A 24,194-nucleotide genomic window follows, 5' to 3' on the forward strand; every position below is an offset into this window, starting at 1 on the left:
TGTGTTCTTTTCTGCACGCAGTTTGTGCTACCTAGCGTTGCCTGCTTATACATGACATGATGCCTTTTGCTTCCTGTCTTTTTTTGTGCACACAGTTAGTGCTACCTGTCGTTGCCTGGATTTACATGACACGTTGCCTTTAGATTCCTGTGATTTTTGTGCGCGCGGTTAGTGCTACTTAGCGTTGCCTGCATATATATCACATGATGCCTTTTGCTTCCTGTGTTTTTTTTGTGCACGCAGTTAGTGCTACTTATCGTTGCCAGCATATACATGGCATGCTGCCTTTTGCTTACTGTGTTTTTTGTGCATGCAGTTAGTGCTACGTAGCGTTGCCAGCATATACATGGCATGCTGCCTTTTGCTTCCTGTGTTCTTTGTGCATGCAGTTAGTGCTACCTAGCGTTGCCTGCTTTTGGATGACATGCTTACTTTTGATTCTTGTGTTTTTTTCTTGCAGTTAGCGCTACTTATCGTTGCCTGCATATACATGACATGCTGCCTTTTGCTTCCTGTGCTTTTTTTGTGCACGCAGTTTTTGCTACTTAGCATTGCCTGCATATACATGACATGCTGCCTTTTGCTTCCTGTGTTTTATTGTGCACACAGTTAGTGCTACTTAGCGTTGCCTGCATATATATGACATGCTGCCTTTTGTTTCCTGTGTTTTTTTGCACATAGTGCTACCTAGCGTTGCTTGCATTCAGGCGACATGCTGACTTTTGCTTCCAGTTTTTTGTGCACACAGTTAGAGCTACCTAGCATTGCCTGCATATACAAGACATGTTGCCTTTTGCTTCCTTTGTTTTTTTGTGCACCTAGTTAGAGCTACCTAGCGTTGTCTGCATTTACTTGACATGCTGCCTTTATCTTCCTGTTTTTTTGTGCACGCAGTTAGTGCTACTTATTGTTGCCAGTATATACAAGGCATGCTGCCTTTTGCTTCCTGAGTTTTTTGTGTAAGCACATAGTGCTACCTTGCGTTGCCTGCATTTCCATGACATGCTGCCTTTTGCTTCCTGTATTGTTTTGTCCGAGCAGTTTGTGCAAGTTAGCGTTGCCTGCATTTATATAACATGCTGCCTTTTGCTCCCTGTGTTATTTTGTGCACACAGTTAGTGGAACCTAGCACTGCCTCCATTTACATGACGTGCTGCCTTTGCTTCCTGTGTTTTTTTGTCCAAGCAGTTCGTGCAACCTAGCGTTGCCTGCATTTACATAGCATGGTACATTTTGCTTCCTGTGTTTTTTGTGCACTCAGTTACTGCTACTTAGCGTTGCCTGCATATGCATGACATGCTGCCTTTTGCTTCGTGAGTTTTTTTGTGCAAGCATATAGTGCTACCTACCGTGTCCTGCATTTACATGACATGCTGCCTTTTGCTTCCTGTGTTGTTTTTTGGGCACGCAGTTAGTGGTACCTAGCGTTGCCTGCTTTTAGATGACATGCTTACTTTTGATACTTGTGTTTTTTTCTTGCAGTTAGCGCTTCTTATCGTTGCCTGCATATACATGACATGCTGCCTTTTGCTTCCTGTGCTTTTTTTGTGCACGCAGTTTTTGCTACTTAGCATTGCCTGCATATACCTGACATGCTGCCTTTTGCTTCCTGTGTTTTTTTGCACATAGTTAGTGCTACGTAGCGTTGCTTGCATTTAGGCGACATTCAGACTTTTGCTTCCAGTTTTTTGTGCACACAGTTAGAGCTACCTAGCGTTGCCTGCATATACATAACATGCTGCCTTTTGCTTCCTGTGTTTTTTGCGCACGCAGTTTGTGATCCTAGCGTTGCCTGCATTTACAAGGCATGCTGCCTTTTGCTTCGTGAGTTTTTTGTGCAAGCAGTTAGTGCTACCTGTTGTTGCCTGGATTTACATGACACGCTGCCTTTAGATTCCTATGATTTTTGTGCGCGCAGTTAGTGCTACTTAGCGTTGCCTGCATATACATCACATGCTGCCTTTTGCTTCCTGTCTTTTTTTTGTGCACGCAGTTATTGCTACTTATCGTTGCCAGCATGTACATTGCATGCTGCCTTTTGCTTCCTGTGTTTTTTGTGCATGCAGTTAGTGCTACCTAGCGTTGCGTGCATTTACATGACATGCTGCCTTTTGCTTCCTGTGTTCTTTGTGCACGCAGTAAGTGCTACTTAGCATCACCTGCATATACAAGACATGCTGCCTTTTGCTTGCTGTGTTTTTTTGTGCACGCTGTTAGTGCTACCTAGCGTTGCCTGCATTTATATGACATGCTGCCTTTTGCTTCCTGTGCTTTTTTGTGCACGCAGTTAATGGTACATAGCGTTGCCTCCTATTACATGACATGATGCCTTTGCTTCCTGGGTTTTTTTGTGCACACAGTTCTACCTAGCTTTGCCTGCATTTACATGACATGCTGCCTTTTGCTTCGTGTTTTTTTGCCAAGCAGTCTGTACAACCCAGCGTTGCCTGCATTTACATAGCACGGTACCTTTTGCTTCCTGCGTTTTTTTTTGTACACACAGAAACTGCTTCTTAGCGTTACCTGCATATACATGAAATGCTGCCTTTTGCTTCCTCTGTTGTTTGTGCACGCAGTTAGTGCTACTTAGCGTTGCCTGCATATACATGGCATGCTGCGTTTTGCTTTCCTGTGTATTTTGTGCACGCAGTTAGTGCTACCTAGCGTTGCCTGCATTTAGATGACATTCTTACTTTTCCTTCTTGTGTTTTTTTTTTGTCTTGCAGTAGCGCTACTTATCGTTGCCTGCATATACATGACATGCTGCTTTTTGCTTCCTGTGTTTTTTTGTCCAAGCAGTTTGTGCAAGCTAGCGTTGTCTGCATTTTTATGACATGCTGCCTTTTGCTTCCTGTGTTATTTTGTGCACACAATTAGTGGTACATAGCATTGCTTCCATTTACGTGACGTGCTGCCTTTGCTTCCTTTGTTTTTGTTTTTGTGCACGCAGTTAGTTCGACATCGCGCTGCCTGCATTTACATGACATGCTGCCTTTTGCTTCTTGTCTTTTTTGTCCAAGGAGTTCGTGCAACCTAGCATTGCCTGCATTTGCATAGCATGGTATGTTTTGCTTCCTGTGTTTTTTTGTGCACCCAGTTACTGCTACTTAGCATTGCCTGCAGATGCATGACATGCTGCCTTTTGCTTCGTGAGTTTTTTTGTGCAATCATTTACTGCTACCTAGCGTTTCCTGCATTTACAAGACATGCTGCCTTTTGCTTCCTTTGTTTTTTTGTGCACCTAGTTCGAGCTACCTAGCGTTGTCTGCATTTACTTGACATGCTGCCTTTATCTTCCTGTTTTTTTGTGCCCGCAGTTAGTGCTACTTATTGTTGCCTGCATTTCCATGACATGCTGCCTTTTGCTTCCTGTGTTGTTTTGTCCGAGCAGTTTGTGCAAGCTAGCGTTGCCTGCATTTATATGATATGCTGCCTTTTGCTTCCTGTGTTATTTTGTACACACAGTTTGTGGTACCTAGCACTGCCTCCATTTACATGACGTGCTGCCTTTGCTTCCTGTTTTTTTTTTGTCCAAGCAGTTCGTGCAACCTAGCGTTGCCTGCATTTACATAGCATGGTACATTTTGCTTCCTGTGTTTTTTTGTGCACCCAGATACTGCTACTTAGCATTGCCTGCATATGCATGACATTGCCTTTTGCTTCGTGAGTTTTTTTGTGCAATCATTTAGTGCTACCTAGCGTTTCCTGCATTTACATGACATGCTGCCTTTTGCTTCCTGTGTTGTTTTTTTGTGCACGCAGTTAGTGGTACCTAGCGTTGCCTGCTTTTAGATGACATGCTTACTTTTGCTTCTTGTGTTTTTTTCTTGCAGTTAGCGCTACTTATCATTGCCTGCATATACATGACATGCTGCCTTTTTCTTCCTGTGCTTTTTTTGTGCACGCAGTTTGTGCTACTTAGCATTGCCTGCATATACATGACAGGCTGCCTTTTGCTTCCTGTGTTTTTTTGTGCACACAGTTAGTGCCACTTAGCGTTGCCTGCATATATTTGACATGCTGCCTTTTGTTTCCTGTGTTTTTTTTGCACATAGTTAGTGCTACCTAGCGTTGCTTGCATTTAGACGACATGCTGCCTTTTGCTTCCAGTTTTTTGTGCACACAGTTAGTGCTACCTAGCGTTGCCTGCATATACATGACATGCTGCCTTTTGCTTCCTGTGTTTTTTGCGCACGCAGTTAGTGATCCTAGCGTTGCCTGCATTTACAAGGCATGCTGCCTTTTGCTTCCTGAGTTTTTTGTGCAAGCAGTTAGTGCTACCTGTCGTTGCCTGAATTTACATGACACGCTGCCTTTAGAATGCTATGATTTTTGTGCACGCAGTTAGTGCTACTTAGCGTTGCCTGCATATACATCACATGCTGCCTTTTGCTTCCTGTGTTTTTTTTGTGCACGCAGTTATTGCTACTTATCGTTGCCAGCATGTACATTGCATGCTGCCTTTTGCTTCCTGTGTTTTTTGTGCATGCAATTAGTGCTACCTAGCGTTGCCTGCATTTACATGACATGCTGCCTTTTGCTTCCTGTGTTGTTTGTGCACGCAGTAAGTGCAACTTAGCATCGCCTGCATATACAAGACATGCTGCCTTTTGCTTGCTCTGTTTTTTTTGGTGCACGCAGTTAGTGCTACCTAGCGTTGCCTGCATTTATATGACATGCTGCCTTTTGCTTCCTGTGTTATTTTGTGCACGCAGTTAATGGTACATAGCGTTGCCTCCTATTACATGACATGACGCCTTTGCTTCCTGGGTTTTTTTTGTGCCCACAGTTAGTTCTACCTAGCTTTGCCTGCATTTACATGACATGCTGCCTATTTCTTCGTGTTTTTTGCCAAGCAGTTTGTACAACCCAGCGTTGCCTGCATTTACATAGCATGGTACCTTTTGCTTCCTGTGTTTTTTTTTTGTGCACACAGAAACTGCTTCTTAGCGCTACCTGCATATACATGAAATGCTGCCTTTTGCTTCGTGAGTTTTTTTTGTGCAATCATTTAATGCTACCTAGCGTTTCCTGCATTTATGTGACATGCTGCCTTTTGCTTCCTGTGTTGTTTTTTTTTGTGCATGCAGTTAGTGGTACCTAGCGTTGCCTGCATTTAGATGACAATCTTACTTTTCCTTCTTGTGTTTTTTGTCATGCAGTAACGCTACTTATCGTTGCCTGCATATACACGACATGCTGCCTTTTGCTTCCTGTGTTTTTTTTTTGTGCACAGAGTTAGTGCTACTTAGCGTTGCCTGCATTTAGACGACATGCTTCCTTTTGATCTCTGTGGTTTTCTTGTGCACGCAGTTAGTGCTATATAGTGTTGCCTGCGTATACATGACATGCTGCCTTTTGCTTCCTTTGTTTTTTTTATGCACGCAGTTAGTGCTACCTACCATTGTCTCCATATAGATGACATGTTGCCTCTTGCTTCCTGTGTTCTTTTCTGCACGCAGTTTGTGCTACCTAGCGTTCCCTGCATTTACTTGACAGGCTGCCTTTTGCCTCCTGTGTTTTTTTTGTCCACGCAGTTTGTGCTACTTAGCGTTGCCTGCTTATACATGACATGATGCCTTTTGCTTCCTGTGTTTTTTTGTGCACGCAGTTAGTGCTACCTGTCGTTGCCTGGATTTACATGACACGCTGCCTTTAGCTTCCTGTGATTTTTGTGCACGCAGTTAGTGCTACTTAGCGTTGCCTGCATATACATCACATGATGCCTTTTGCTTCCTGCGTTTTTTTGTGCACGCAGTTAGTGCTACTTGTCGTTGCCAGCTTATACATGGCATGCTGCCTTTTGCTTACTGTGTTTATTGTGCATGCAGTTAGTGCTACCTAGCGTTGCCTGCATTTACATGACATGCTGCCTTTTGCTTCCTGTGTTATTTTGTGCACACAGTTAGTGGTACCTAGCGTTGCCTCTATTTACATGACTTGCTGGCTTTGCTTCATGTGTTTTTTGTGCACGCAGTTAGTTCTACCTAGCGTTGCCTGCATTTACATGACATGCTGCTTTTAGCTTCCTGTTTTTTTTGTCCAAGTAGTTTGTGCAACCTATTATTGCCTGCATATACATAGCATGGTACATTTTGCTTCCTGTGTTTTTTTTTTTTGCACGCAGTTACTGCTACTTAGCGTTGCCTGCATATACATGACATGCTGCCTTTTGCTTCGTGAGTTTTTTTGTGCAATCATTTAGTGCTACCTAGCGTTTCCTGCATTTACATGACATGCTGCATTTTGCTTCCTGTGTTGTTTTTTTCTGCACGCAGTTAGTGGTACCTAGCGTTGCCTGCATTTAGATGACATGCTTACTTTTGCTTCTTGTGTTCTTTTGTCTTGCAGTTAGCGCTACTTATTGTTGCCTGCATATACATGACATCCCGCCTTTTGCTTCCTGTGCTTTTTTTGTGCACGCAGTTAGTGCTACTTAGCGTTGCCTCCATATACATGACATGCTGCCTTTTGCTTGCTGTTTTTTTTTGTGCACGCCGTTAGTGCTACTTATCGTTGCCAGCATATACATGGCATGCTGCCTTTTGCTTCCTGTGTTTTTTGTGCAAGCAGTTAGTGCTACCTATCGTTGCCGGCATTTCCTTGACATACTGCCTTTTGCTTCCTGTGGTTTTTTGTACACGCAGTTAGTGCTACTTAACGTTGCCTGCATTTAGACGACATGCTGCCTGTTGCTTTCTGTGTTTTTCTTGTGCACGCAGTTAGTGCTGCCTAGCGTCGCCTGCATTTAGATGACATGCTGCCGTTTGCTTCCTGTTTTTTTGGGGGGAACGCAGTTAGTGCTACCTAGCGTTGCCTGCATTTACATGACGGGCTGCGTTTTGCTTCCTGTGCTCTTTTTTTGTGCGCTGTCAGTGCTACCTAGCGTTGCCTTGATTTATATGGCATGCTGGCTTTTGCTTTCTGTGTTTTCTCAAATACGCAGTGACACAGCGCCTCCTGCGACCTGGAAAATAAGCCCGAGTTGACGGCTTCGACTAATGGCGGCCGCGAATGGAGGCGGTGTACGAAGGTGCCCGTGTACTCCGACTACGACGTACCCTGACGAGCCCTATATTGGTATCTGCGGTGTCTATCGCACACATGATTGCGCTTAGAAATTTATCGTTTTCTTCCGCGGCTATTTTGAACATGGCTCTAGCTGCAGATTCTGGGCTAGGAATCTTTCGGTGCCGTTTTATCTATGGGAAGAATTTTTGTAATCTCCGATGTTTTCTAACTAGCCTCTCAAGGCGAGCGCTGTGGCTGCTAACAAGCCTCTAATTGGAACGTAGGCCTCGAAGCAGCCAAGGGTGTGCTGCTATCCGCACTTCTGTGCTGGTGAAGGCTAGGGCCCCTTTTTACAGCAGCAATTAAATAAATGAGCCTCTTATCTGCCCACACTGACATAGTTTCTGCGTACATCTTTGCTGGGGTGCTCCCACCTCAGTGCAACTGGCGCAAGCACACGGTGAGCACGACTCCATTTCCTTTCTTGAAATTCTCATCACTTCGCGAATATATCTCTGCGTGAGGAAGTGATCTCGATGCATCGGGACTAAAAAGTCGGTCGACACTTCACACGAATGACAGGTGTTGCGGCTTCTTTTGGACATTTATCACATTCGGCAATAGGAATTCACGTGATCTGTTGCTGATAGTGCTTACAACTTAAATGACTGATAGCGACATTTTCGCATGAGTCTTTGTTAAAGGCATGCAAGATATAAAATCGATACAGCGCCATTTTTTAGGGCATTGAGACAAAGATTAACACACGAGCCACCACTGCTGCGCGCAATGATTTCTTGAACATGACACGCAGACTTCTTCCACGTTATATACGCCATTTGAGCGAGCCCCTATTGGAAGTCTGTGGCGCTACACATTTAAGCTAAAACGATTTTGTTAATTATCAAATGGTGGCGCAAAGTGCAGTCATGGCTGCACGCATTAAAGCTGCAGATGTTCTTTAATGGGAAGCTAGAATAGCTCGCATCATTTAGAAAGCACGCTTTGCTGAACTTCTGCAAAGTTAAGCAATAATTATAAGAACACCTGTATACCACCACGCATCATTTCAACCGAAGTACCTGCAACACCCTTGCACGATGATGGCTTTCGCTGAGCGCGCCATCATCGCTGAATTCACATCGATAAATTCCCACTCCTTGCCAATACAACCTAATAATGTAGACGTGGAAGCAATGATCAAAATTATATTTCTGATATTCCTGCTAAAACCTGCCCGCTTCCTGGTTACAGCACCTACTTCTTTATTCCGCCTCTATAGTGCTAGCGGTACAGCGACGCACTTCAAGGATTGCTATTTCCTTCACTGCAGCTAACACTATGGGCTCTGAGTTAGCGTACTATGGGCTCTGGGTCTTTCATCATGTTTTATTCGTATTTATTGTTCCTTATTCTTAATTGTATTTTCTTTTGCCGAATAATTAAGTGATGCTTGCAGCAATAGTTTTGCTGGCGGGTGCGTGTGCATAATTGGAGTCCTCAATTTATAATTACGGAAGCCTAAACGTTGTGCCTCCGAAAATTATCTTACTGCGCCTGTTGATGGCTGTCGGCACATAGTGCACATGCAGAGACAGACTTGATCCGCCAGGTGCAGGCTAACGGCGACGAGGTGCTTCCGCAGCTGGCTCGTCGGCGCCATCTGCATGATGCGCACTGGCGGGTGGCGGCCGAGTAATCGGTGACGGCAGGCGGTGTACCCTGTGGTGAATGTCTGTAATGCTTCCATAAGTATATTCTAATTTCTTCCTAGTACCGCTTTCGCATTTTAGCGCATCTAACCCTGCCGACAAGCTGGCGCGACTATGCTCCGTCTTGCCAGGTGCGTGCAATGGAGCGGAAGTGAAGGCGCGGTATATACTGCAGAGCAGAAAAGATCTGCGCATTTACAGGAGGGTGTTCGTGGGAGCCTGTGGGACGCCACGATCCAAGCGCGCCTAGTCTTGTCGCGTCCCACAGGCTCCGCGCATTCGAAAGCCGTTGCTGTGAAAATATCCCGGATTTCTACTTCGATTCATACCGCCATGGGATCCGCCACGTCAAACAGCGTCCGCCTCAGCGCTAGCGCTGAGGCAGGAGTTGAAGGGGAGCTCCTCTTCAAAGAGCGAGCATGCGCTGGTTGTGAGGGCGGGTCGTGTCTGAACACTTGTTCCTTGCAAAAGACGCCAAGAAATACATGTTATCGCCTGACGCGAAATTCGCGTAGGACCGCGTTCCTACGCGCGTGATACCGATATGCTCTGGACTCTTCTCAGCGGTGTAAAGAGTTTCAGCTACCATCTGTTATGCCGTCCTAAATGAAATCCGGCTCTATAAAGGTTTAGATCAGGATTATAGTTTTTCGTCTTGACCAGGCCAGCATGTCTTTGAAATCTTTGTCTTTGAACGAGATGCTTGATCCTGCCGAGCACCCAAGCGACGACAAGGTTGCCATTGCACTGGACATGCTGGCTGCTTTCGACAAAGTGACGCATAAGATCATCCTCTGCGATCTGTCTCAAGTGTACTGAGGGCACAAGACATTCGAAAAATTTAAGAAATTCCTCTCAGATCAGCAATCATATATCCCACTCCAAGACAGCCAACTTGGCCAGTACCAAATTGGCATGCAAGGGACTCCACAGGCAGCAGTCTTGTCGCTACTTCTCTTCAACCTCGCGATGATGAAGTTTTCTACCTTCTTGGGTGGCGTCCCGGTGTGCAGCATGCTCTTTACGCGGACGACATCACCCTCTGGGCAACACACGGATCGGGTGGAGAAATCGAGGCCAACCTGCAGCAAGCGGCGGCTATTGTGGACGTATACGCACGCCGCTGCGGCCTAGTGGGCTCCCCGAGCAAATCGCAATTCGCGCATATACAGCCCAATACGAAGTGCACAACCAAAATTGCCGTCTCCCTGCTTAGTGGCCCGATACCAGAACACGAGGAAATCAGAGTATTGAGATTCTCCTTGCACAGGAACCACAAGATTGACACCACGCTGAAAAAGCTCCGGAAGATGGGGGCCAGGTGGACCGTATGGTCCACCGGGTCTCAAACAAACGGTGGGGGTGGCGACGCAAAGACGCCCTGCAGTTGGTCAATGTATTTGTTTCTAAGTGAATCCTGTATTCGGCACCGTGCCTCCACCTGCGCAAATGCGGTGAAAACGCTCTCGAAGTGATTCTGCACAAAATCTATAAGGTAGCTCTAGACCTCCCTATTGCCGCGTCCAACGAACGTCTCCTCGGTCTGGGGGTGACGAACAGCTTTGGGGAGCTGCGCCAAGCTCATCTCAGTAATCAATACTTCCGGTTAAGCAAAATGCCTGCGAGTAGCCGCCTTCTGACCCGCCTCCACATCACTTACACAGTCCAACAGGAGAAACGCATATCCCTGCCCGAGGCCTGGCGCTTCGTACTGCAGGTTCTCCCCCTTCCGAATAGCATGACAAAGAATGCCCATGATGGCCGCCGCATCGCTCGAGTGGAGGCCATTTCCGAGCAGTATGGTGGTCGACGAGCAGTATTCTTCACGGACGCGGCTGGCCCACAACAAGGGGGTTGATACACACCGGCCGTCGTCAACCAAAACAACCCAGTTCAGGGCCTCACCTTCCTTGCCCCCAACATTACACTCGCGGAGGAAGTTGCTATTGCACTTGCAGCCGCGGATCTAGCGTCGCGAGTAATTTTCACTGACTCAAGGGGAGCGTTCTGCAATTTTGAAAAGGGATGAATTCCAGGTCATACCTTCGAAATGTTGCATAGATGTGAGTACAAGGGTTTCCCATCCCGGCGCACCACAACCTAGGCCTCGGCACATGCGGGGATAGAGGGGAGTAAGGTAGCGGACGCTACCGCCCGCACACTTAAGCACAGCTAGGGCATCTCTCCGGCTGCCTGATTTCAATCCGGCTACTACTTTACGGGAGATCTCTCTCCTGTATCAAAAATCTCACGGCCGAAACTCACCCCCTGTAAAGGGCTCAAGAAGGCGGAAGAGCGCTGGCATGTTCGCCTCTGTACCAACCCGGTACTGTGCCTGGCAGTGGTTAAACATTTCAATTCTGCCTTTTCGGGCGAGTGTCTGCACTGTGGGGAAGTGTTTGCGGACATGTACCACATGTCAAAAAAATGCAGCGATGGCGTAGAGGTAGAACATCCGCCTCGCGTGCAGGAAGACCGGGGTTCAAATCCTGGTGCCGCGCAATTCTCCACCGGGTTTAAAAAAAAACGCGTGTCGATGGAATTGCATAACCAGGCCTGGAGTGCGGCCTTATCTCGGTGACCAGAACCGACAACGCACTCTCTCACCAGAACAGGATTTGGCCACCCTGGTGTAGTACTTGGCCACAACCTTCTATGATCAAACCAATTAACCCTCGGCCCTCAGTCCCCAGCGGCTGCAGAGCAACTGACCACGGCGGCGGTCAGACCTGTGACGCAGCGGAGGGTGCTAGGAATCTCTGGCTCCGGACAGGCCGCCATTGGAATCAGAACCTGGCAACGTTTAACGCTAGAACTTTAGCTAGTGAGGCTAGCCTAGCAGTGCTGTTCGAGGAACTAGCGGGAATTAAGTGGGATGTGATAGGGCTTAGCGAAGTTAGGAGGACAGGTGAGGCGTATACATTACTAAAGGACGGACACATACTGTGCTATCGCGGGTTAGAGGATAGACGAGAACTAGGTGTGGGTTTCCTCATTAATAAGAATATAGCTGGCAACGTAGAGGAGTTCTACAGTATTAACGAGAGGGTAGCAGCTATAGTAATTAGGCTGAATAGGAGGTACAAGCTGAAAGTGGTGCAGGCCTACGCACCCACATCCAGCCATGATGAGCAGGCCGTTGAAAGCTTCTATGAGGACGTAGAATCAGCAATGAATGAAGTAAAATCGCAGTACACTGTTCTGATGGGTGACTTCAAAGCGAAGGTGGGCAAGAAGCAGGCTGACGACCACGCGGTAGGTGACTATGGGATAGGCTCTAGAAATAGCAGGGGAGAGTTATTAGTCGAATTCGCGGATAGAAATAATTTACGGATCATGAATACCTTCTTCCGCAAACGAGAAAACAGGAAGTGGACCTGGAAGAGCCCCAATGGTGAGATTAAAAATAAAATCGACTTCATACTATGCACTAAACCTGGCATCTTTAAGGATGTGGCCGTCCTCGGAAGGGTGCGTTGCAGCGACCATAGAATGGTAAGGTCTAGAATTAGCTTAGACTTGAAGAGGGAACGGAACAAGCTAGCGAAGAAGAAGACCATTAACGAGTTAGCCGTAAGAGGGAAAGCACAGGAGTTTAGGATAGCGCTGCAAAACAGATACTCGGCTTTAACTGAGGAAGATGATCTTGATGTTCATTCAATGCACGATAACCTGACATCAATAATTACGGAGTGCGCAGTAGAAGTAGGCGGTAGGACAGTTCGAAAAGATACCGGGAAGCTATCTCAGGTGACGAAAGATCTGATTAAGAAGTGCCAAAACATGAAGGCATCTAACACTACAGATAGAATAGAACTAACGGAGCTATCAAAGTTAATAAATAAGCGCAAGGTAGCCGACATAAGGAAGTTTAACATGGAGAGAATCGAGCATGCTATAAAGAACGGAGGTAGCCTAAAAACAGTGAAGAGGAAACTAGGCATAGGTAAAAACCAGATGTATGCATTAAGAGACAAGCAGGGCAATGTCATTAGCAATATGGATAAGATAGTTAACGTAGCCGAAGAGTTCTACACAGACCTGTACAGTAGCCAATGTAATCAGAGCGCTAATGAGAAAGACAGCAGTGCACAGCAATACGTCATCCCGCCAGTTACGAAAGATGAAGTAAAGAAAGCCTTAGAAGCAATGAAAAGGGGAAAAGCAGCTGGGGAGGATCAGGTAACAGCAGATCTGTTGAAGGATGGAGGGGACATCGTGCTAGAGAAACTAGCCACCCTGTATACGCAATGCCTTATGACCTCGACTGTACCAGATGCTTGGAAGAATGCAAACATTATCTTAATTCATAAGAAGGGAGACGCCAAGGACTTGAAAAATTACAGGCCGATCAGCTTACTATCCGTTGCCTACAAAGTATTTACTAAGGTGATCGCTAATAGAGTCAATGCAACGTTAGACTTTAATCAACCAAATGATCAGGCAGGCTTTCGTAAAGGATATTCTACAATAGATCATATTCACACTATCAATCAGGTGATAGAGAAATGCGCAGAATATAACCAACCTCTATATATAGCTTTCATTGATTACGAGAAAGCATTCGACTCAGTGGAAACCTCAGCAGTCATACAGGCATTGCGTAATCAGGGGGTAGAAGAGCCTTATGTCAAAATACTGGAAGATATATATAGCAACTGCACAGCTACTATAGTCCTCCATAAAGTCAGCAATAAAATTCCAATAAGGAAGGGCGTCAGGCAAGGAGACACGATCTCGCCAATGCTGTTCACCGCATGTTTGCAGGAGGTATTTCGAGGCCTGAATTGGGAAGAGTTGGGAATAAGAATAAATGGAGAATACCTAAATAATCTGAGATTTGCTGATGACATTGCCTTGCTGAGTCACTCAGGAGGTGAACTGCAAATCATGATCAACGAGTTAGACAGGCAGAGGAGATCGATGGGTCTAAAAATTAACATGCAGAAAACCAAGGTAATGTTCAACAGCCTAGCAAGGGAACAACAGTTCACAATTGGCAGCGAGAGCCTAGAAATGGTGCCGGAATACGTCTACTTAGGGCAGGTAGTGACAGCTGATCCGGATCATGAGAGGGAGATAACTAGAAGGATAAGAATGGGGTGGAGCGCATATGGCAAATTCTCGCAGATCATTAGTGGCAGTTTACCAATTTCCCTCAAGAGGAAAGTGTACAACAGCATAGTCTTACCGGTACTCACCTACGGGGCAGAAACGTGGAGGCTAACGAAAAGAGTTCAGCTTAAGTTAAGGACAACGCAGCGAGCCATGGAAAGAAAAATGATAGGTGTAACGTTAAGAGATCGGAAGCGGGCAGAGTGGGTGAGGGAACAAACACGGGTTAATGACATCCTAGTCGAAATCAAGAGAAAGAAATGGGCTTGGGCAGGGCATGTAATGCGAAGGCAAGATAACCGCTGGTCTTTAAGGGTAACGGAGTGGGTTCCAAGAGAAAGTAAGCGTAGCAGGGGGCGGCAGAAGGTTAGATGGGCGGATGAGATTAAGAAGTTTGCAGGCAAAGGGTGGATGCAGCTGGCAAAGGATAGGGTTAATTGGAGAGACATGGGAGAGGCCTTTGCCCTGCAGTGGGTGTAGTAGGGCTGATGATGATGATGATGGTGACCACATAGTCTGGGCGTGAGTTGCCAATTCTGTTTTCCCACCCCACCCCACCAAAGAGAACTGGGAGGCCGCGATGCTCGGCTGCTCGACTCTCCAGGACCAACCAGCCCTGGTTTCAAGAGCCCAGGACGCCGTGGACGACACAGGGTTCCCGGACAAGGGACCCCTCCTAATGATTGTGAAGGCAATACCTTATTGTAAATAAGCACAAATAAATGTTTTACACCACCACTACTGTCACTCCATCACATTCGGACAATGTCTCTGACTGCGAAACGATGATGTGAAGATTAAGAGCGAAACTTAATTGAACTGATGCCCCAAGAGTCAAAGAAAATGATGGTGGAAGTTGTCACCTGAGAGCCCTAGTTAGATCTAAAGACAGGGGCGCATGGTGGGTGCCGGAGCGTATGTGCCCATTAGCAACGACCTTGGTGAATAGGAGGCAGAAATACGGGATAACTTTGAGCTCCAGCTACCGCGCAAAACGTCTACAGAAAAACTCACGGCCCTGGGATTGTAAAACACCTTCGACGAGCTACGGGAGGCGCAGCTTGTCTTGTAAAAACTGCAGACAATGACTGGAAGAGCGTTCTTACAGAGACTCGGATACCTCGAGAATATTCGAGAATTGATGAGGAGGGAAACAATCCCCGAGGAGCTTCGCAAGTCAATAGAGGTAGCGCCAAAACCAAGGAACATGAACCCCATCCTCCACTGAGGGAGAAGAGACGCGAGGGTCGAATTTGTCCAGAAGATATGCGCTCCTCACGATACGACCCTGTAGCAGAGGCCCAGGAAGTAGCCGTTGCTCTAGCGGTGGCGCAGGGCTATAGAACCGAGTGGGCGCTTGCAATACTCGCGAATTCTCAACGAGCCTGCCGAAATTACTTGATTGGCAGGATGGGTCGTCACGTGCTCCGTATATATACTCCTCGCATCGAGCGACATAATTAAAAATCACGAAGAAGGAAACGACAACACCGCACACAAAAATGCGTGGCTACCGGGACACACGGGGGTGGCAGAGAACCAAGATGCCGACTGGATAGCTCGAAGATACACTACTTTCCGAGCATCCGACGAGAGCGCGGAACTCATGCCAGCACCTAAGAAATACTCCATTGATTAAAAGTGGACGAGCTCACAGAGAAGACTCCTGGGGATAAAACCAATGTGAGAACATCTCTGAAGATGCCCCAAAACCGCAGAGTACAAAAAATTCGAGATCACTCCGGCAACCCGCCTTGGAATAATGCGAAAGCATTGACGCCTCCTCGACACTCGTCGTCTCTCTTTGCCTCTGTTTGCCTTTCTTTTTCTCTCTTTACATATGGTCTCTACGTTGAAGCTGCACTGTGCGATGGCAGAGACAGCTTAAACATGATCCCGCACGCCCACACACCGCGCAATTAAGCACTGCGTCATCAGCGCGCGAACACATCTTCACGCGACAACGGCGAGAGAGCGACTGGCGTACAAGCGGCGCGCCGAAGCGGAAGCGGATGTATACAGATTTCAAGTTGATGTTTTTTTGCTGTGCCATCCCTCCGTGTGTCTCACGTGATTGTGATGTCACTTTAGCAAACCGCCAATGGCGTAGGAGCGACGTGTCGAAGCGAATGGGGCCGTATATTCATTTTACATTTGGCGTGGCATCGCTCTGTGCCGTATCGTTACACCCTTATTTCCCCTTAATTAACCCTTAATTTACCTTACTTCACCAATTACACTCTTAATTCATCCTTAATTAACATTAACTCACCAATAACATCTTTAATTAACCTAAATACACGCTTAACACTTTTTATTATTCATTAATTGATTGGATTTCGATTAACTGCACATTTTCCTTCGTTTCATCTCATTATTCATTTCTGGTGTTCAAATATCGCCCCACACGTTGGCTCCGCCCACTCTTCTGGGCACATTGTCCCACAGTTCCGGTGTTTTCAAATTTGGCGCCCCTTTTGCTCGGACCCCGCCCACTTTTTGGACATTTTTCGGCTCTAAAATATTAGCTGTTCATCCGATTTAGAAAATTTTTGTTGGCGCATCATCCCCACATCAACCTCTTTCGATTACAACCACTCGTTTGACGCTACTTCTGAACTCCGCCGCCACGGTGGCTCAGTTGTTATGGTGCTCAGCTGCTGACCCGCAAGATGCGGGTTCGATCCACGCCGCGACGGTCCAATTTCGATAGAGGCGAAATTCTAGAGGCCCGTGTACAGCGTGATGTCAGTGCACATTAAAGAAGCCCAAGTGGTCGAAATTACCGAAGTCCTCCACTACGGCATCGCTCATAGCCTCAGTTGCTTTGGGACGTAAAACAACCATAAACCAAACCATCATCTGAGTTCTCCACAGCCGATGCGGTCACGTTTTTGCGGACAGGACCTTGTCAACATAGCCTAGTAAAGCTTTCGCTTTAATGAATTTTTCATCCTGCTCCTCCGCGTCGATAAAAAGCGCGGACAGTCCTAGAGGAGGTGAGGAGTGTCGGGGAATCCACCTCAATGACAGCAACGCCGGTGGCCCAATCGACGCCCAAAGTTGTGAGCAAGGCGGGCTGTAAGGAGGCAGTATGTTTGAGCAGTGCTACATGTTGTGCCCACAGCGTGCCTCATCGACGTTAGCGGCAGGGCGCTAAGGCAAATCAGAGCGCTCACCGCAGCGAGCCGAGAGCGTCGGTGGAGATGAAGAATATGAAGGTTATCAGATTCAGAAAAAAAGGGGGGGAGAGGTCCATCATACACGCGCCTTCGCTACTGGGCCCATTCTGGGAACGATCGGCTAAGTTTCGGGTGAATGGGTTGTGGCCATTTCTCCTTGCGCCTTTGCACTCCTGGTTTTCTGGAGATAAAGCACGCGGTAAGGCCGTAAGCTCGTGGTATATCTACCTAGTTTGCCGGGCAGGGGCGCTCCTCCTTTTGAAGGTTTTTAAGAGCGTCACCTCTTACTACTTTCGTTTGCCAAACGCATCTATCTGCTGCAGTGAAGGTCAAATTGACCAAAATAGTTACCACATGACGACACTATATCACATAGCAACAGTGGGCACATAGCGCCTCAATTTATACCTATATTTTCGATCCGTTACATACCGCGTGTTTCAGAGAACACTTCAAAAATAGGCTTTTTGGGGTAAAAGTATGCCTTTTGCGGTATAATATTACCATTGCTGGCAGACACCAGAAAACCGGTGAATCATCTGAAGTAGTAAGCTGTTTAACTAAACTATAATAATTAACTTTTTAACTAGTCGAATTAGGCACCTAGTTGCAATTATAGATATGTAGCCGGTCGTTAGATATAGCCATATCAGTATTAAGAATTTCGAAAACGCAACTACCCTCGCCGCTGTGGTTCGGAAAATTTGCCTGCATCGCGCGAAAATATATGCGCTTTCGAAAGCATGCTGGCAAAGCAACCCCTTCAGTGCACGTAACTAGCCGAAAAATCTCAATTTTGTCGAATCACAGCGCCAAGAGTAATTGCGTTTTCGAAATTCTAAAAACTGATACGGCTAGTACTAACTACCGGCTACAAATATTATTGACACTAGGCGCCTAACTCTGGATATTAAGAAAGTTAATATTTAAAACTCATTTAATCAGCCTACTACTTAAGATGTCCCACCGGTTTTCACGTGTCCACCAAGAATGGTAATACCGAGCCTAAAATCCACATTTTTACCCCAAACAGCCTATTTTTGAGAATTTTTGAAAGCGTTCGCTGAAACACCAGGTGTATGCCATTATAGTGGCCATCGAAGTGGAACCCTCCCTCCTCCCAGGACCTTCATTTGCATGAAATTTGCCGGCCGGTTTGACACAGAATGCTTGAATTTGTGTTAAATGAGTTTGCATGTTCTTGAGGATAATATTACTAATTGAGATGAATCCCAAAATATGTGTGGGATTCGCACCGACAACCTTTCCGCCCCCAAACCATGCATTTCGGTGATCTTCAGACGGCCATTACGACCATAACCGCGTGTCGCAGGGGGTTCCGGAAGGTGTCAAACGGTTTGTCGTGTTGTGATGCGCACATTTATAAAATTTATTAACTGATATGACGAGGAAATATGTCGAATATGTTTAAGGCGGCTGTAAATGACAATAGTAGTGCAAAATTTCTGAGGTAGACGGCGCTTCTTGTGTCTTAGAAGGATTCTCACGGAAAGGAAACACACGCGGATGTTTGGATTTGGTCTTCTTCTCGCAATAAACCAACGAAAGAGACACCCCCCAACATCAATGATCAGTTGAGCTGGCCAGCTTTAAGCATCTCTCACCCCCAAAACACCTGCTCTCAATGTTTCCAACTAAAAAAGGACAACACACACCTTACAGAACAAGTCAATGACCTGAATCGGCACCTTCAGCGCCTAGAAGCACGACAACTCGCCCAGTCAGCACAACAACAAACACCAGGACTCAAACTAGGCAAGTAAGACCCAATGCGACAGTAGTGGCATCCCCGACAGAACCCCGTAGTCTTGCAAGCTTACAAGCTGCAATTTAAACCCTCATCGCTCAGCAACAGCTGTTTGTCACCCAGATGCATACAGAGCTAGGGCAGGCCGTAGCTGAGCTCGAACGCAGTGTCCGCGCCCTGGAACCCGGCCCACACAAGAGAGTGGACGACATAAGCAACCGAAGAGCCAAGATATACAGGCGCATCAACAACATAAAGACGTCAGTGACGCAGAAAGCAGCCTCGATGGAAGCAACTACTAATACCTCTCAACGCATCACAAATCAGTTGGAAATGTGGCAGTGGAACTGCCGCTCGTTCCATAAAAAAGAACCCTCATTACAAGTCTTCATTCTGACCTCCCCCTACTCCACCCGACGTCATCTGCCTTCAAAAAATAGGAACGCAGTCCGCCACCCTAAGATGCTACTACATAAATTTTATTACACATTCACCACGCGTCGCTGTGTATGTATAAAAATACGTAGCCTCTGTGGCCCACTACACCTCAGTTACCGGGATTAGCCATATGTTGCTGGAAGTCCTGAAACAAAAGCGGGGGAAACACAGCATCTTTATATTGAAACTATATATCCCACCTCGTGCGCAACAAGAACAGTTTGCAAACATACTCTACGAATGTGCTATAATAGCAGGCAAAAACTAGCTTATAGTCTTGGGTGACTTGAATGCGCCCCATACGGCCTGAGAGTATACAAAGGACACCAGAAAAGGCACCTCCCTGCTGAAAGCAGCAGGCAGGGAAGGCCTCAGGCTAGCCACGGACGTTACGACACCTACCAAAAACGGCAACAGCGTACGCAGACACCACTCCTGATCTATTTTTTGTAAAGGACGCTTCTAACGTCACATGGACTAACCTCGGTGAGACCCTATGGAGTGATCATTACATTCTGAGTACAGCAATCTCCGCCCCAAAGCTCAGACGTTTCTTTCGGGATTCGAAGGTCACTAATTGGGAAGCGTTTCGTAAATTGTCCCCAACGCGAAGGAATTAGCACGAGGATAACAGAGTGGACACTACCCATACAAGATACTTATGCTTCCGCTACTCAAACCATAAAACGCATGGTCGCCACTCCGGAAGTCGATTGACATCTACAGTTGTGGGAGACAAGAAACTCAGAAGACGTTGCAAACAGCAGAGACACAATAAACAACTCCACCTGCGCATCGCCTCTATCACGGAGGAAGCTCAGCAATATTCCACCCAACTTGTCAGGATTCGATCAGGATTGGACGTGGCCCAGCTACCCATGCTGCGGGGCAGCGGCTAAGTACCTGTCGGTGTTGCGCTACCTTTCTAAATTTCTCCTTCTTTTTGTCTGTGCCTGCTTGCTCCTGTTCTGGGATGATTGGTCGCGGGACGAGAGCTTAATGTCTACTTCTTCTCCCGGTCGGGGTTTTTCCTCTTGGTCGGCGTCTCTTCCTCAAGACCGACTCCCAATTGATCTCTTTTTTTGCAGTGGAGTTTCGAGCATTCCTGTCGCTTTAGTGCCTTCCGATGGAGGCGCGATCCGACTGAACAACCCGGAAGCAGTACAGGCGGCTCTTCAGTACATCGAAGAACTTCATGCGCATTACCGATGTCCGGCAGTTCTGCAGGGGTGGTATTTTGTGCAGGTCATCGGCTAAAGACTGTATTGAAAACCTGCTAAAGTGTACGACCTTCGCCAACCACCCGGTGAGCGCATTCATTCTGCCTCATATAGCATGTTCCAAGGACTTGGTCCGAGGGGTCGGCTCTCGATATAGCCCTGTGGAAACGCTTGAGAGCATCTCGCCTGTGGGAGTGATTGCTGTCCATCGATGCAGCAGGATGGTTGACGGAGTAAAAATTCCTACGGAGTCCGTCATTGCCACATTTGCAGGAATATTTTGCCCGTCAGAGATTAAGGTGTGGCCATTGGTTTTTCGAGTAGATGCCTTTAACTCTCGGCCCCTTCAGTGTCAAAACTGCTGGCGATTCGGCCACAGCGACAAAGCCTGCAAATCGGCCATACGCTGCTGTGCCTGTGGGGAACGTCATTGCAGAGAGGAATGTCCTGAACAGCAAAAGAAAAGTTGTTTGTGTAGTGGTGCTCACCCTGCTGATTCGCCTGACTGTCCTGAACGAGCACAAGAAGTTCAGGTGCTTGAGCTTATAGACAAGCGCAGATGCACGCGGAGAGAGGCTTTTGCCGCAGTCAAGGAGAGAGCCTGAGGCTACTCTAGTGTGGCCGCCAAATGCCACCCATAATGGATTCTAGTTGGTCTCAGGCTATTACAGCGGCAGTTGAGAAGGCTGTGGCAAATGCAATAGATCGCATTACGGAAACCGTATCCACGTGCATTTCGCAGGTCACAGCTGCTCAGATGACCGATCTTCTGCAGGTGTCCACCGCTCCGCTCTTGCCTTCTTTGGCTTCGGAAGCTACTCCTCCTTCTGTAGTCATCGATTCCACTCCACAGGGCCAAGAACAATGTCAGCAACAAAAGACCTCTCAGGCCTCTCCTTCGAACAGCGTTATAGACGCATCCTCTATGGACTGTATGGATATGGAGTCTGATCTCCGCACCCGGAAACGAAGTGGGTCTCCTCTAAATATTGCAGGTCCATCTTGCCCCCAGTCAAAGGCAAAGAAAAGTTACACAAGTCAAAATGCTATGACCAGGATTCTAGAAAAGGCAGTCGCGGCTGCGGCACTCCCTCCTGTTTAGGGTTCCTAAGTGTACTCCAGTGGAATTGTCGATTTATATTCTCAGCTTCAACAGATTTAAAATGCCTATGCAATCAGCTTCTTCCAGATTTAGTTGCTTTGCAGGAAACATGGCTAACTACAAATTTCAATTATCATCTCAAGGATTACCGTTTGTTCCTGCTTGACCGGTCATCACGAGAGGGAGGGTTGTTAGTGCTCATCTCTACACTTTTGCCACAGAGCATGCATTTCTTTCCAATATGCGGACAATGAATGTGAAATCCTTGCGGTTGACCTCAGTGTTCCAGGTCAGCAGCCCTTTACGGTAGCTAATGCATATTTCCCGTCTGGTGTGCGTGACACTCGGCCCCTTGACTCACTCATGTCTAGTAGCCAATCTCAGGTTCTATTACTTGGAGACTTCAGTTCGCACCATGTTACGGGGGGTTTAAAACAGACAGCTTTGGTTCTACACTTTTTGATTGGGCTTCTGACAACAACTTGATCTGCAACAATTCCGGATTACCCACGTTTGTTCGGAGTCAGTGCCGCTCTGCCTTGGATTTAACTTTTCCCTCCCCGGGAGTCTCTGTTATGTCTTGGGCGCCTGTTGACTGTGCAACAAACAGTGATCATCTACCGATTAGTTTCAAGTTTGCGTGTACATCAACTCTTCCTGAGTGACATCAGCGCACGTTAATAAATTACGGTTGCTTTAAAGACACGCTAAAATCAGCCCTCAATATTACTTCAGACCCTTGCGCTCAGACAAGTGCCGAAAGCAAGGCTGCACATCTATGTTCATTACTGTACGATGCAAGGCAAAAGTCTGAATTTTTGGTTAAGGGAACCAATGGGGCAATCACGAACAATTGGTGGAATGCTTAGCGCACGCGTGCATACAGACGACGGAAAACAGTGGAAAAAACTTCTCATCAAATCAATCAATGCCCAAAAAATTGGTTGGATTATAAGTATGTTGCAGCAACATTTAGGTGCACTGTCGCCCGTGCAACAAAGGAGGAGTATAATACAAATAATTATGATTTCTTTTCACAATCAGGAAATAAACGTGCTTTGTTTATTTCATGAGGCGGAACAAGGTGATTCCCCCGGCTGCCAACATTGAATCCCTCGTTCAGTCCCCTGCTGACATCGCAAAGGCCTTAGAGGATATTGCTTGTGGCCTAGAGCTTCGCTTTCCATCTGCTCTACCTTCTGTTATATTCACATGCACCTCAAGTAATTTCACTGAGGTCTCTATGCCTGAGCTGTCGCAAATTCTTCTGCGCTTATCCCCAGCGGCTCCTGGCCCCGATAAGGTCACTTCATCTATGATCAAATGTTTGTTCAATAATTCTCCTGCAGACCTGTTGGCTCTAGTTACCCATTCTATTAAAGGCCCATAGATACCTCATGAGTGGCGTCTTGCGGAAATAGTTTCATTGCTTAAAAAGCAAGGGGAGGGCTTAACTTTAGACAACATACGCCCAATTTCATTAAGATCGAACCTAGTGAAATTGGTGAAAAGGTTCCTTCTCAGCCACGTCATATCATTCATTTCGGAAAATGCTCTGTTGAATCCCCATCAAATTGGTTTCAGGCCGGGCTGTTCAATTTGGTGTGCTCATACTGACCTAGACAGTCGTATTAAATTAGCTCGCAATAGAAAACAGTTTGCGGCGCTTGTCACCTTGGATGTCAGTAAAGCATACGACAGCGTGCAGCACTTGACTCTGTTACTAAGATTACAGGAACTGAACTTCCGAAGTTATTTTGTAGCCTGGATTTCTCTTTTTTTGGAAAATAGAGAATTTTGCTGCAGCCAAAATGGTGTTTCCTCAAGGAGATTTCCAGAGACAAGAGGTGTACCGCAGGGATGAGTTCTCTCACCTGTTCTTTTTACATTTTTCTAAGCTCAATTCCATGCATTCAGAATGTGAAAACTTATGTGTACGCCGAAGATATTGCATTTTCTGCATGAGAAGATGACATTCACACTCTTTATCGAGCCCTGCAAAATTACCTCAATGTTCTTGACAACTGGTTAGGAAGAATTCATCTGTCCCTCAATGTGAAGAAATGCTCATTGCTAGTATTTCCTGTTTCTGTTCCTGTAAATATCTGCCTGGTCTATAGAAATAACATAATACCTCAAGTACAGACGGTGAAGTATCTCGGAGTAATATATGACTCTACTCTATCCTGGCGGCCACACATTGAGCAAGTTTCTGCAAAAGGAGTTGGGGCCATTGGCATACTACGCAGGCTTAGTAGTGCTTGGTCAGGCATGAGAAGGCATACACTTCTGATGATTTATAAAATGTGCGTCCGCCTAATTTTAGAGTTCGGGCGTGTTTTATTCTCAGGAGCTCCTGCCTATAAACTTCGCCCTCTTGTGCTCTTGGAGCATGAGGCGTTGCGCCTTTGTCTGGGGCTTGCAAAATATGTCGCCCATGCTGTTCTCCACCTTGAAGCCCGAATCCTATCGTTATCAGCTATGTTTCGCCTTTTAACAGTTCAAACATTTTTAAAATTGTGCGAGTCACCTCTTCACGCTTCCAGTGTAATATTTCTTAGTCAACCTTCCGCCTTTTTTAGTTCCGCCTGGTCTCGTTTTTATACTCCGCAGATATTTTACGTCCAGTCCCTCCTTGATCCCATA

At 46.6% G+C, this 24,194-nt stretch overlaps 1 protein-coding gene across 3 annotated transcripts in view; it reads left to right on the forward strand.

Annotated features, from left to right (window-relative positions):
* Positions 1–7,389: 7,389 nt before the first annotated feature.
* LOC144116119 (organic cation transporter protein-like) overlaps positions 7,390–24,194 on the forward strand; it is a 163,719-nt gene continuing 146,914 nt past the window's right edge. For 2 of the 3 annotated variants that reach the window (XM_077650799.1, XM_077650803.1), the window contains exon 1: positions 7,390–7,471. The gene's annotated coding sequence lies outside the window, so the exon portion shown is untranslated. Of the gene's footprint in view, positions 7,472–20,317; positions 20,533–24,194 lie in introns of those variants that run through there. The other variant, XM_077650800.1, reaches the window with a different exon arrangement.

The sequence above is a fragment of the Amblyomma americanum genome, chromosome 1, assembly GCF_052857255.1.
Source record: "Amblyomma americanum isolate KBUSLIRL-KWMA chromosome 1, ASM5285725v1, whole genome shotgun sequence".
Taxonomy (NCBI): Eukaryota; Metazoa; Arthropoda; class Arachnida; order Ixodida; family Ixodidae; genus Amblyomma; species Amblyomma americanum.